General features: G+C 49.3%; 1 non-coding gene across 1 annotated transcript; it reads right to left on the bottom strand.

The window, feature by feature from the left end:
- Positions 1 to 11,016: 11,016 nt before the first annotated feature.
- LOC120367420 (U6 spliceosomal RNA) lies at positions 11,017 to 11,120 on the bottom strand. Its single transcript, XR_005581810.1, has one exon. It is a non-coding gene; the product is annotated as a U6 spliceosomal RNA (small nuclear RNA).
- Between the last annotated feature and the right edge of the window lie 377 nt (positions 11,121 to 11,497).

Consider the following 11,497-nt stretch of genomic DNA (forward strand, 5'->3'; position numbering starts at 1 on the left):
TGGATCTCAGTTCTGCATGAGGCCCCAGTTTTTGTGTCTGGGATCTCTTGAAATCCCTACCTGCCAGACCCTTTCAATAATTTTCCAGCTGGGTGCAGTGGCTCATGCCTGTAATCCCAGCACTTTGGGAGACTGAGGTGAGAGGATCACTTGAGCCCAGGAGTTGGACTAGCCTGGGCAACACGGCAAAACCCTGTCTTTACCAAAAAAAATGCAAAGGTTAGACAGGTGTGCTGACACACGCCTGTGATCCCAGCTACTTTGGAGGCTGAAGTGGGAGGATGGCTTGAGACCAAGAGGTTGAGGCTGCAGTGGCGCACCTCTGCATGCCAGCCTGGGCAACAGAGCAAGACCCTATCTCAAATAATAATGATGATGTTCCCTGTGGCCCCAGATGGCTTCCATCTGTTACTCTTTCTGCAACTGAAAGTTCCTGGCCAAGACAGCCAAGGAGACAAGATGTAGCTACCGTTAAGCCCCAGCCCACCTGCTTGGCCCCAAAGCTCCACTCCGCTCCCTAAACAGCTATCCCGGAGCCCCTGAATGCCCTGGAAGCCTCCCCTGATCCCTTGCCCTGTCTCAAACAATGACAGGTTCCCTCCCTCCAGTGTCTTCCTCCTTGAGACCTGTGGCCTTCAGACCCTCCAGGCTACACTTGTCCTTCTGCCTAGAATCAGACCTCAGGCATCACTCAAGGCAGGCTCAGGCTGTCGCAGGGACACTTCTCCCGTCACCCACCACTTCCCAGCCTCCGACATCTCCTCCTATACCCCCACCACCCCTGGGCTGCTGGGGCACTCAGCAGTGCAGCCAAGCTCACCCAGCCCGCTGTGCTTCTCGGCACCTATTTAGCCTCCCCTGTGGCAGAGTCTGCTACGCCCGCTAAGATTCGTCAACCCTTTCTCCTTGACTTGATAGTTACTAATCAGACCCCCTAGTTCTAAGAGGGAGCATGGCCACCTAATGAAGAGAAACTACATATCTCTGGTCTAGGAAGAAAATTCCTGAATGAAAAAAAAGAAAAAACTATACATCCCAACCTCCCTTGCAGCCACGGTGCTTCATTGTGGCCAATGAAATAAAAGAACAAGTACCTAATTTGTGACTTCTAGGTACTGTTCTTTAAAGGGAGGCGTATATCCAGTGTAAATATTCAAATATTTAACAAATGGTACTGCCAGTTCACTGGCCATAGTGCTGGGGGAATGTCCTAGAAGGTCCCAGTTGAGCCAGGCTGCTGTCTTGGAGGAGTGAATAGTTCCTGGGGATGAGCCAGCAGGGGGTGTGTGCATCAGGGGACTAGCAACTGTTGCCAACTGGTACAGAAGTTATTCATTCGTAATTTATTTATTTATTTATTTTTCGAGACGGAGTTTCGCTCTTGTGACCCAGGCTGGAGTGCAATGGCGCGATCTCGGCTCACCGCAACCTCCGCCTCCTGGGTTCAGGCAATTCTCCTGCCTCAGCCTCCTGAGTAGCTGGGATTACAGGCACGCGCCACCATGCCCAGCTAATTTTTTGTATTTTTAGTAGAGACGGGTTTCACCATGTTGACCAGGATGGTCTCGATCTCTTGACCTCGTGATCCACCCGCCTCGGCCTCCCAAAGTGCTGGGATTACAGGCGTGAGCCACCGCGCCCGGTTCTATTTATTTATTTATTCTTTTTTGAGATGGAGTCTTGCTGTGTCCCCCAGGCTGCAGTGCAGTGGCACAATCTCAGCTCTGCAACCTCCACCTCCCTGGTTCAAGCGGTTCTCTTGCCTCAGCCTCCCAAGTAGCTGGGACTACAGGCCTGCACCACTACGCCCAGCTAATTTTTGTATTTTTAGTAGAGATAGGGTTTCACCATGTTGGCCAGTCTGGTCTCAAACTCTTGAGCTCAGGTGATCTGCCCCCTTCAGCCTCCCAAAGTATTGGGATTACAGGTACCCAGCTCTTTATAATTTAATTACTCTTTATAAATTAGTTACAGTTCTACTGATAAGGATCAGCTAAATATCAGCTCTACTATAACCTCCTTTTTTTGGCACACTGCCTGGATTGCAAACATAATGGCAGGAGCTCAAGCATCCATCCTGGACCATGAGGTAGAAGCCTCATTAAGGATGAGAAAGCAACAAGAGGGACACCTGCATCCCTGATGATGATACCCGCTCTAGGCTGTCCCCTGTAGGTTTTATTTATGTAAGCAAACTCCTATCTTGAATAAGTTTTTGTTATCTTCAGTTTTCTGCTACGTTCCCAATCTTTTTAACAATGCTTAAGCCCCTATGTAATTTTTAACTGATTTCACACTCATTTACTGTTTTACTCCTTCCCTTTCTCTAAGAAGGAGATGTCCTTATTCTTTGCAAGGCTTTATGTGTTTTCTTCACCTTTGCAAGTTTAGCCACTAAACACTACTATACTTTTGCTGATCAGCTCCTGTGACATTTAGGACAGGACTGATATTCTTTTTTTTTTTTTTTTTTTTGAGATGGAGTCTTGCTCTGTCACCAGGCTGGAGTGCGGTGGCACAATCTCGGCTCACTGCAATCTCCGCCTCCTGGGTTCAAGTGATTCTTCTGCCTCAGCCTCCCAAGTAGCTGGAACCACAGGCACGTGCCACCACATCTGGCTAATTTTTTTGTATTTTTAGTAGAGACTGGGTTTCACCATGTTGGCCAGGATGGTCTCGATCTCTTGACCTCATAATCTGCCCACCTTGGCCTCCCAAAGTGCTAGGATTACAGGCGTGACCAACCATACCCAGCAGGAGTGATATTCTGTCTATTTTGTTTGTTTGATGGCCCACGTCCTTCACTTTGTTTAATCAATTATTTCCTAACTGCTGTATCACCAGGAATCATCAGTGAATATTTTTATTTTTTATTTATTTACTTTTGTTGTTGTTCTGGGTTTTTGTTTGAGATGGAGTCTCACTCTGTTTCCCAGGCTGGAGTGCAATGCTACAATCTCAGCTCACTACAATCTCCACCTCCGGGGTTCAAGCAATTCTCCTGTCTCAGCCTCCTGAGTAGTAGCTGGGATTATAGGCACACGCCACCACACCCGAATTTTTTGTATTTTTAGTAGACCCGGGTCTTCACTGTGTTCCCCAGGCTGGTCTCCAACTCCTGAGCTCAGGCAATCCACCCGCCTGGGCCTCCCAAAGTGCTAGGATTACAGGCATGAGCCACCACACCCAGCCTCAGTGAATATGTCTAATATCACCTCTCTGGTACTTTACTTTGTCAATTGTCCTGTCTTTCTTTTTTTTTTTTTTCTTTTTTTCTGAGATGGAACCTTGCTGTGTCGCCCATGCTGGAGTGCAGTCGCACGATCTCAGCTCATTGCCACCTCCATCCCCTGGGTTCAAGCTATTCTCCTGCCTCGGCCTGTTTTGTAGCTGGGACTACAGGCGTGTGCCACCACACCTGGCTAATTTTGCATTTTTAGTAGAGATGAGGTTTCACCACGTTCACCAGGCTGGTCTCAAATTCTTGACTTCAAGCGATCCACCTGCTTCTGCCTCCCAAAGTGGTGAGATTACAGGCTTGAGCCATTGCGTCCAGACCGTTTCCTCTTTTGTATCTTCAGTCTCTCGCTGTGCACTGTCTTTTCCCTGTCAGACTATAAGTATGAATGCCTAAGCCTCTCCCATCCTAAAAGAAATCTTTCCTTACTTTTGACTATCACATAAGCCACTGTGCTGTCTCTTACCTTCCCTCAGTGCCATACTCAGTATGGCAGTATACGCTCACCGTATCTACTACTCCCCTCCCAGCTAACTCTAACCCAGCCCACCGATCCCCCAGAGGGCTTCTGGAAAGTAGACAGTCAATTCCTTATCGGAAATTCCACCAGCACCTTCTCTTCCCTTTAGCAGCTGGCACTGGTGGTTTGCTTCTCCTTTCTACAAGTCGTCTCCTCCCACCCCGCCTTTGGCATCAGTGACACAGTGCCACTCTGCAGGGATGCTGAATATGCGCCACACACATCCCCACTGCCTCCTTCCTCATTCACGGCAGACGCCACCAATAGACCTTGCCTCCTGAAGCCTTCTCAACGCAGTACTCCACTGCTTTCTTTCCTTTCCTTTCCTTTTCTTTTCTTTTCTTTTTTCGTTTCTTTTTTGAGAAAGAATTTTGCTCTTATTGCCCAAGTTGGAGCGCAATGGCGCGATCTTGGCTCACCGCAACCTCTGCCTCCCAGGTTCAAGCAAATCTCCTGCCTCAGCCTCCCAAGTAGCTGGAATTGCAGGCACGTGCCACCACACCCAGCTAATTCTTTGTATTTTTAGTAGAGACAGAGTTTCACCATGTTGGTCAGGCTAGTCCTGAACTCCTGACCTCAGGTGATCTGCTCGCCTCAGCCTCCCAAAGTGCTGAGATTACAAGTGTAAGCTACCACGCCTGGCCGTCAGTACTCCACTGCTTTCAAAGTTGGCTCTTGGATTGACATATTTGCCATCTGTCTCAGATGGGGTTGCCTGGGAACCACAGTCTAAGGCTGAGATGGGTAGGCAGGAGTTTACTGGGGTATGTCCTCAGGATCATACCTGTGAGGCAGTGAGGGCAGCCAGATAGGGGAAACTGAAACGCAGTGAAGTTGCAAAATTGGCCTCAGCCCATACTGCATTGCAGGGATGGTGCGGCAGAATGGTGTCAACTGGGGTAAGGGGTATTTGTCCCAGGGAAGGGAGTATAAGCTTGGATGAGGGGCTCCTTTGGCTGAGGAGAATTCCTGGAGACGGCACAATTGTGAGCCCTCAGCAGACAACCCCATGGTGGAGAGGCAGGGGTGGCTTGGTCCTGAAAGGAGAATCTATGTAGTAACTCCACCACTATACTCTACTTGGCTCAGTCGTCCTTCGACGTCTCTGACCATTTCTTTACAGCAAGCTCTTCCAATCCATGGCCTGCAGGCCATGTGCAGTCCAGGATGGCTTTGAATGCAGCCCAACACAAATTCAAAAACTTCCTTAAAACCTTATGAGTTTTTTTGTGATTTTATTTTTTTACCACATCAGTTATCATTTGTGTTAGTGTATTTTATATGTGGCCAAGGACAATTTTTCTTCTTCCAGTGTGGTCCAGGGAAGCCACAAGGATGGACACCCCTGCTTTATGGAATAGAAGGCCTTGGTCCGGGCCCAACTTTTCAATCTCTGTTCACTCAAACTTCCAGCCTTGCCCTCCATCCCATGGTTCCACCTACTCTGCCCACACTCTCTCAGCTTGTCTAAATAAGCTATGCAGCTCCACATTTAGGTGCCTTATAAATACCCCCACCCCCACCTCAAATTCTATTTCCTACCTCTTTGTCTGGTAAACTCTTGTTCATCCTTCAAAATCCGTTTAAGGCCAGGCACGGTGGTTCACGCCCGTAATCCCAGCGCTTTGGGAGACCAAGGCGGCTGGATCACTTGAGATCAGGAGTTTGAAACCAGCCTGGCCAACACGGCAAAACCCCATCTCTACTAAAAATACAAAAAATTAGCCGGGCATGGTGTCACGTGCCTATAGTCCCAACTACTCAGGAGGCTGAGGCAGGAGAATTGTTTGAACCTGGGGTTGGTGGTGGAGGTGCAGAGTTTGAGCCGAGATCACACCGCTGTACTCCAGCCTGACCAACAGAGTAACACCCGATCTCAAAAAAAAAAAAAGATAGTGCTATGCTTTCAGAAATGGTGGACACTTCCTCCTCACTGTTCCCACTGGGCTCTGTCCACATCTCCACAGCATTTCTCATTTTGTCTGTTATTGTTTTAGGAGTTTACTGGGGTATGTCCTCAGGATCACAATAGGACATACCCCAGCAAATTTATGCCTATCCATCTCAGCCCTAGACTGTACATTTATTGAGCACCTGGTATATACTAGGCACTGTACCAAGGGCTCAAGAAATGAAGCCTGCAGGCTGAGTGGAAAGGCCACAAAAGAGGCTCAATGTTCTCTCCCCACTCCAGGGAAGCCAGCCAGGTTGCTGGCCGGTCCCGCAGCTCCATCAGGGCTCCTTGTACACACCCCCCATTCGGCACCCTGAGGCACTGTCACCCTCTGGGCTGTGAATGATCACACTTCGGGTCAGTCAGTCTATTCTGGGTGCTGGTCAGTGCACAGGATGCGGTCTGGCCGCACAGCTCTGCCCCCAGATGTCCTTCCTGTTGGACAGGCGGCCCCCATCAGCTGCTCCCTTGGGGAGTTTAAACAGGAGCTGCTAGGACAGGCCTTGCCTGAGCTGGTGAGTCAGTGGCAGCAGGGCAGTGGGGCAGGGCAGGAGCTGCTGAGTCACTGCAGCAGTCTGCAAGTTGGTGAAGTCAGAGCCCCTAGAGAATCTGATGAAAGCTGAGAACACTGCCAGAAAAATGCTGAGACACTTTTTTTTTTTTTTTTTTTGAGACTCTTTTTTTAGCTCTTGTTGCCCAGGCTGGAGCGCAATGGCACAAACTTGGCTCACCACAACCTCCACCTCCTGGGTTCAAGTGATTCTCTTGTCTCAGTCTCCTGAGTAGCTGGGACTACAGGTATACATCACCACGCCTGGCTAATTTTGTATTTTTAGTAGAGACGGGGTTTCTCCATGAGGCCAGGCTCCTCTTGAACTCCCAACCTCAGGTGATCCACCACCTTTGCCTCTTAAAGTGCTGGGATTACAGGCGTGAGTGAGCCACCGCGCCCAGCTGCTCAGACACATTTTGCACTGACTTCAGGAGGCTCTCAGGCCTCAGCCATCCATCTGTGGATTTTAGAAGAAGAACCTTAGTAAACTCAAAGAGGGGAAGTGACTTAACTGCTCCCACCACCAGTAAATAATAGAACTGAGGCCAGAGCCAGCGCTCCTGAGTCACGGTCCTGTCAATTTATCAGATTATATCTCGTGCCTGGCATCTATCAAAGCCTTGCTTTATTTCAAGGCCTGGCTGCATTTCACCTCCTGGGAAGACTCCCCGCTTCCTTTAGCCTCAGGCATCTTTTTCCTTCTCCAAATTTCAGATGACTTTGCTTCTAGAGCCCTTACTCTCTGGTAAACTTGGAGGGTGAACATAACAAAGACGAGATGTGATCAGTTGTTTCTGAGTCTGAAAAGTAAAGCAAAAACTGGGCTATAATCAAACTGACTATGTTAGCATATCTTAAAACCAAAGCTTCCTAGCTGGGTGTGGTGGCGTGGGCCTGTGGTGCTAGCTACTTGGGAGGCTTACGCGGGAGGATTGCTTGAGCTATGATCATGCCACTGCACTCAGCCTGGGCAACAGAGCCAGACCCTATCTTAATAATAGTAACTGGTATTAATTGGTTGCCTGTATTAGATATAGTGAACCCCAAGTTTCTCTTGAAAGAATCAGTATGTCAGTATGCTCAGCTCTCTTATTCTTTAATTCTCTATTTTAAAGCTTAACTTCCTTGTAATTCCAGTAAACAATCTTTTTCACTGGTTCTAATCAGTAGTTCACATCTGTTCCCCCAGCCTCCAGCTCCGTCCTGACTTATCCCAGACACCTATTCCAGTCACCTGCTCTGGTCACCTTCTTTGACCTAGGTCATCACCCCTGGCTACCTGCTCTGACCCACCCGTAACTGTCCTTCCTGCCAAGCCACCCACCCTGCCACTCCAGCTTAGACCCCTGCTTGCTTTAAAATAGCCAACTGGGATTAGTCTAGCTTGTGCAGTCTAACCCTAGCTGATAGGGGAACAACACAGCAGTAGGAGTGACCCCCATCAGGCATAAGTGCCCCTTTTCCTCCCTTGTCCAAATGTGCGGCCACCATTGTTCCATCTGTGAGCTGCACCCTTCTGTAGAAGTAAATTGCCTTGCTGAGAATATTTATATTCAAATGCTACTTCTTTTGTGGCGTCGAAAATTCTACTTATAACACCTGTTAATATATTTGGCTCTCAACTGATTACTCTGTATACATAATCTTTTTTTTTTTTTTTTTTTTTTTGAGATGGAGGCTTGCTCTTTTGCCCAGGCTAGAGTGCTGTGGCTTGATCTCAGCTCACTTCAACCTCTGCCTCCCGGGTTCAAGCAATTCTCCTGCCTTAACCTCCTGAGTAGCTGGGATTACAGGTGTGCACCACCACATCCAGCTAATTTTTGTATTTTTAGTAGAGACGGGGTTTTACCATGTTGGCTGGGCTGGTCTCAAACTCCTGACCTCCCTGCCTTGGCCTCCTAAAGTGCTGGGATTATAGGCATGAGCCACTGCACCCCGCCAATATATACATGATCTCAAATCTTTATTTATTTATTTATTTTATTTTAAAATAAAGACAGCATCTCACTGTGTTGGCCAGGCCAGTCTCAAAATGGTCTCAAACTCCTGGCCTCAAGTGATCCTCTTGCCTTGGCCTCCCAAAGTGCTGAGATTACAGTTGTGAGCCACTACACCTAGCCAATCTCCAATCTTTCTTCTTCTTTCTTTCCTTTTTTTTTTTTTTTGGCAAAGTCTCACTCTGTTGCCCAAGCTGGAGCACAGTGGTGTGATCACAGCTCAGTGCAGCCTCAACCTCCTGAGCTCAAACTATTTGCCCACCTCAGCCTCCTGAGTAGCTGGGACTATAGGTGTGCACCACATGCCCAGCTAATTTTTGTATTTTTAGTAGAGACAGGGTTTCACCATGTGGGCCAGGTTGGTCTTGAACTCCTGACCTCATGATTTGCTCGCCTTGGCCTCCCGAAGTACTGGGATTATCGGCATGAGCCACTGTGACTAGCCGGGCTTCCAATTTTTGAATCAAGTGTTTGATTATTCCCATTTTACAGATAAGGAAACCAAGTCTCAGAGAGGCCGACTTGGTCTAGGATGTCTTTGGCCGATGAGGGACTAGGATGTCCCTGGTCCTGACAGAACCAGGATTCAAGCCCAAGATCATTTGGGGCTGAAGTCTATGCAATGTTGTCTCCATTGAGAATCAGAATTGCCCAAGGCAAGCAGACACAAAGTACAAAGATCCAGCAGGCTGGATCCAGGGGTCTGATGCTATCATGCACCATCTGTCTACACTCCCATTCCACATACCTGAGGAGACACTATAACTTGCCTGACCAGTCTGATCTCAGAGGTGGAGTGTGCTGCTCAGCTGTGCAGATAACTGTTAGGGTGACAGCTGTCCCCAGGGGCAAGGACTGTTAGTCTGGTTTATGTATCAGACTCTTGTAAGTTTGTTCGGGAGTCTCACCCTGAAAACTTTCACCTTTTCTTTGGGCCAGGTAAACCAAGATCCTTGGACCCCCGTATCTTCATCAAGACTGTGACACCCTATGAAGACACTGCACAGTTGGCCTCTGGCTCCCACAGTGACACCTATCCCAATCCTTAGGGCAGTGGACTGAGAACACACTTGGCTCAGGCTGGACGTTTGTGTCTTAAATGTCCTTGGACACAAGTGGGCTGGGAATTAGGGCCTGTGAATCTTTAGGTTTTCTGGAGGTTCCCATTACTGTATAAGGTATGATCCTGTCTTCAGAGTTTGACTGAGTCCTAATAGGATGCCATGGGCCTATATCTGCTCCACAACCCAGAGCCCCCATAAGTGTAGTTACTGGTCCCTTCCCCGTCCCACTCCCCTTCCTCCTCCCCTCCCCCTCACTCTCCTCCTCCTCTTCCTCCTCCTCCTTCTCCTTTTCCCTCTCCTTCCTCTTCTCTTTCTGCTCCTTCTTAAAAAAAGAGCAACAAAATATTTTTCTTAAGCAATCTAGCTTTAAAATGTCCGGAGGAAGAGATGCTAAGGTCCAACCCAGCTCTACCCCTTAGCTGGACCGACTGTGAGATCCTGTTGAGCACCAGGCCTTGGTATCGTTATTCAGAAGGTGGGAGACTAACAGCCTCTTGGTCCTAGGCTGTTGTAAGAATGAGAGGTGGGCAGGGAGGAGCTGCATCTCGCACCAAGCCTGCCGTGTGCCAGTCGGGATGCCATCCTCAGGAACCACAGGTGGAGGAGGTGGCAGGCGAATGATGGTGTTGGGGCGAGTTCTTTCCCTTTTATTTATTAAGAAGGGGAGGAGGTTTCCCCACGTGGAGAAAGAAAGTGGGGAAACTGTCCCAGAGCCTGTGCATCCCAGGGGACCCCTGTTCTCCAACCTCCACTCTCCCAGCCCCACCTCCGCTGTGGGCCTATATCTGCTCTGCAACCCAGAGCCCCCCAAAGCGTGGTTACCTGGCATCCCCATCCCCATGGTGGTCTCACCCCGGTGCTGGTAGCAGGACAAGGGGGCTGCCGAGGCTGGAGTAATGTCAACACTGGAGCAGGAGAGACACCCCCCAGTACACTGCCACTAACTGCCAACAGCAGCTGCTGAGTAGTGTGCTGTACTAGCTGTGGGCTGGGCTCTTGCTTCCCCTGGTCTGTCCACAGCCCAGGTGCTCCCAGCACCCCCACGGTCCCTCCCCTCCCCCCCGCCCCACCCAGCTGCTGAACCAATGTCTGACAACACTTCAGACCCAAGATGATGGAGCCCATCCCCTGCATCCCAGCAGGGGCTGTTCCTGGACTTGGAGGCTGTGGTCTACAGAAAAGGCCCTGATAGGAACCGGAGCTAGTTCCTAGTCCCCACTCATCACAGTAAAGCCTGCGGGACCTTGGGCAAGGGACTGTGCCCTTCCGATTGTGCTGTCCCTGTCACCAATACGACTGTGAGAGCCAGGGTGCAGGTCATCCAGGCCCCAAGCCATGGTGGCACAGCGGCCCTGGAGGCCAGTGCTCCTGGTGCTAGGTGTCCCAGATGATGCTGGGCATTTGTGTGGGCTCTCTCTGGCCCTGCAAGGAGCGAAGGCAAGGGCTGGGACCTTACTGGGTGCTGAGTTCTGTGCCCTCCACGAGCTCTACTTCATTTAACCTTCACTGAGCCCATGGGTCCGGTGTGAATAAGCGGGCCAGCTCTTCCAGGCCCCATGGTCAGACAGCCTGGACTCATATCCCAGCTCCACTATGGACTAGCTGAGTGACCCAGACAAAATACTGACCTTCTCTATGCCTCAATTTCCCCATGTATAAAATGAGGCCAACGCAGTACCTTTCTTTTTTATTTTTAATGGAATGCTTCATGCATTTGCGTGTCATCCTTGTGCAGGGGCCATGCTAATCTCTGTATCGTTCCAATTTTAGTATATGTGCTGCCGAAGCGAGCACCACAGTAGCTTTCTTATGGAGTAGTTGTGACAGATTGAGTGAATACATGTAAAGCGGGTAGAACAGTGCCTGGCACAAGTTAAGTCCACAATAAACTTGGCTGTAATTATTACTAATCCCATTGTATAAGGAAATTGGGGTTCAGAGAAGCTTAAGTGGCTTGCCCAAGGACACGCAGCTAGAAAATGGTGGGGAGGGCTTTCCACTTTCCTTTTTTTTTTTTTTTTAAAGATGGGGTTTCACCATGATGGCCAGGCTGGTCTTGAACTTCCGACCTCAGGTGATCCACCCACCTCAGCCTCCCAAAGTGCTAGGATTACAGGCATGAGCCACCGCGCCCGGGTGTTTTCTTTTTCTTTTTCTTTTTTTTTTTTTTT

The sequence above is a fragment of the Saimiri boliviensis genome, chromosome 12, assembly GCF_048565385.1.
Source record: "Saimiri boliviensis isolate mSaiBol1 chromosome 12, mSaiBol1.pri, whole genome shotgun sequence".
NCBI classification, from domain to species: domain Eukaryota; kingdom Metazoa; phylum Chordata; class Mammalia; order Primates; family Cebidae; genus Saimiri; species Saimiri boliviensis.